Source organism: Vespa velutina, chromosome 2 (genome assembly GCF_912470025.1).
Source record: "Vespa velutina chromosome 2, iVesVel2.1, whole genome shotgun sequence".
NCBI classification, from domain to species: Eukaryota; Metazoa; Arthropoda; class Insecta; order Hymenoptera; family Vespidae; genus Vespa; species Vespa velutina.
In genome coordinates this window covers 1624068-1626668 of record NC_062189.1, presented here as the reverse complement: position 1 = coordinate 1626668, position 2601 = coordinate 1624068, and positions in this window count along the sequence as shown.

Genomic DNA, 2601 nt, shown 5'->3' with positions numbered 1-2601 from the left:
TTGTCTTAGATTTTTTTCATAGTTTTATTACTTATCTTATTAATTTACTTTACGAACTATTATACAACAATATTTACAACCTTAGTAAATGCTCGGAGATAAATTTTTACTTGATAGAAAAGTTTTCAAAAGTACACTGGAGTGGTGTATGGCACTACTGAGATAGGATTCATATTACTCTTGGAAAACGTGCTAAAGTTCATTCGATACATCAAAAATATTTACTTTTATATTGACATTATAATACATCCAAAAGAGATAAGGCTTTTGTTTTCATAAAAGTAAAATATTATAACAATCAGAAAATTATAGTATACGCACAAGATTATAATATCATTATATAGAGTACTATATATATTTTTATTTTTACATTGTATATGCTTGTTTAATAAATAAATTAAAGTTAAATTACTGAATGTCTAAGTTAATGATTTAAGATTTTCAAAATATATTTTATGTTTTCATATGCGTAATATGAATCTGTATCTTATAATATTTTATAAAATTTCACACAAAAATAAGATAATTATTAAGCTTAATCACTAACACATGTACCCGTTTAATATAATTTTCTTTCATCTTTAACCATGCATTTTTCAATATCAGCGTTATTTACTTATTCTCTTATAATATACATACATTATGATCATTTATATTAAATATTTACATATATACACAATTCTGCTCTTCCTGCCATCAAATATTTATCATATTATAAAGGCAGATCTTTGTAGCTCACACCGAGTGTATTTTACATTATTTAATCTGCCAGTATTTTACAATTAGTATAAAGATTTACAAATGATGATTCTGATAGAAAAAAAAAAAAAAAAAAGGAAAAATAAGAAAAGAGAAGAAAAAGGAGAAAAAAGTATGATTATATTTAATACCCATTGAATTATTAAAACACAATTATCTAATTAACCAGAAGCCTGTGCAAATACTAAGATTTATAAAAACTAAAATGTGTAAACTATATCAGAGATATAAAATTTAAAATGTTTGTTAATGTTAACTAATTTTTTATATGGAATTAGCGATAACCTCTTAAATTGACATGTATAGATGAAATAATATCAATATATATGTATATGGCACTTATAATCTATGTTAAGATTACATTGTACATGTGTCTGTAAAAGGAGAATTTAGTTGCAAATTAGAATAAAGAAAAGATAATCATCGATTAGTGTTAGTTAAAGTAACAATCACAATTATTATTTCATTAGAAAATCATTTTCTTTTTATTAATTTTTTATAATGAAAAAATTAATTGGCAGAATACTGCAATATAGCATATATTAAACAAGTTTTGCTTCGTGTTTCATAATTAATATGAAAAACAAAAACAAAACAAAAAAAAGAAAAAAAAAAAGAAAACAAAAAAAAACCAAAAAGAGAAATGTATCTGGCCGTTGTAACTACAAATATTACTCTTTTTTTTTTTATTTTTTTTTATCTTTTTTTTTTATCTTTTTTTTTTTTTTATTATTATCAACATAATAGTATATGTGCAGGCTTTAAAGAAAATGATAATTTTAAGATAATGTACATTTATATATCATTCTAACAAAGTTCCATGTAAATAAGTATGTAAACATGTTTATAATAATTGGTTGCGTTTATGCATGTATGTTAAATTATTTCAAGGTATAGAAATCTTTATAATCCATCTTAAATGAACAAAAAAGAAGTTAGAGAAACAAAAAAGAAAACAAAAAACATATTAAAATGCATACTTATAAAAACATATAACAAAAAGAGAGAGAGAGAAAGAGAGAGAGAGAGAGAAAGAGAGAGAGAGAGAGAGAAAACGAATAAAACAAACAATACTATTGCCTTCACACCATATAAGATGGTATAAACTAGTAAAAGAAATTACATATGTATTTATCTTAAGAAAAGTATCTTTACACGAATGTATATAATGTTCTTATCGAAAATTGTTAATTATCATTACTATTATTTAGCTAGATGAACATGTTCAAAAACCAGATACATTTCTTTTTTATTTTTGTTCTTTTTTCTTTTTTTTATTTATAATTGTTTCTTCTTGTTTTTTTTCTTTTTCTTTTTTTTTTTTTTTTTTTTTTTTTTAGGTTATAACACTGTATATCGTATTATGCTAGTAGCGTAATAATAATGTGCAAATATTTTGAACATTGGCAATTGTATTACAACTTTTGCGCGCATTGTCATAAATAAAATCTGTAATCTTTATTAATCAATAATAAAGGAACAAAATGTGTGTATGTATATATATACATATACATATACATATATATAAATACATATACATATGTATCGTTGTCCAAACGTAAAAAAAAATTAAAAAAAAAAAAAAAGAGAGAGAGAGAGAAAGAAATAATTCCTATTTCTATAAAATGTTACATAGCAACAAAATGACGTATATTTATTACGTATTAAATGGTTCAATTAATATGATGCAAATATTCAAATGATTTTCATTTCAAATGATCAGTTTACATTTTATGTTTTATTTGTAAACCGAATCATTCTAGCTTCATTTATTTTCTATATTTCTATACGATATATATATATATATATATATACATGTTTATATAAATATTTATGTATATA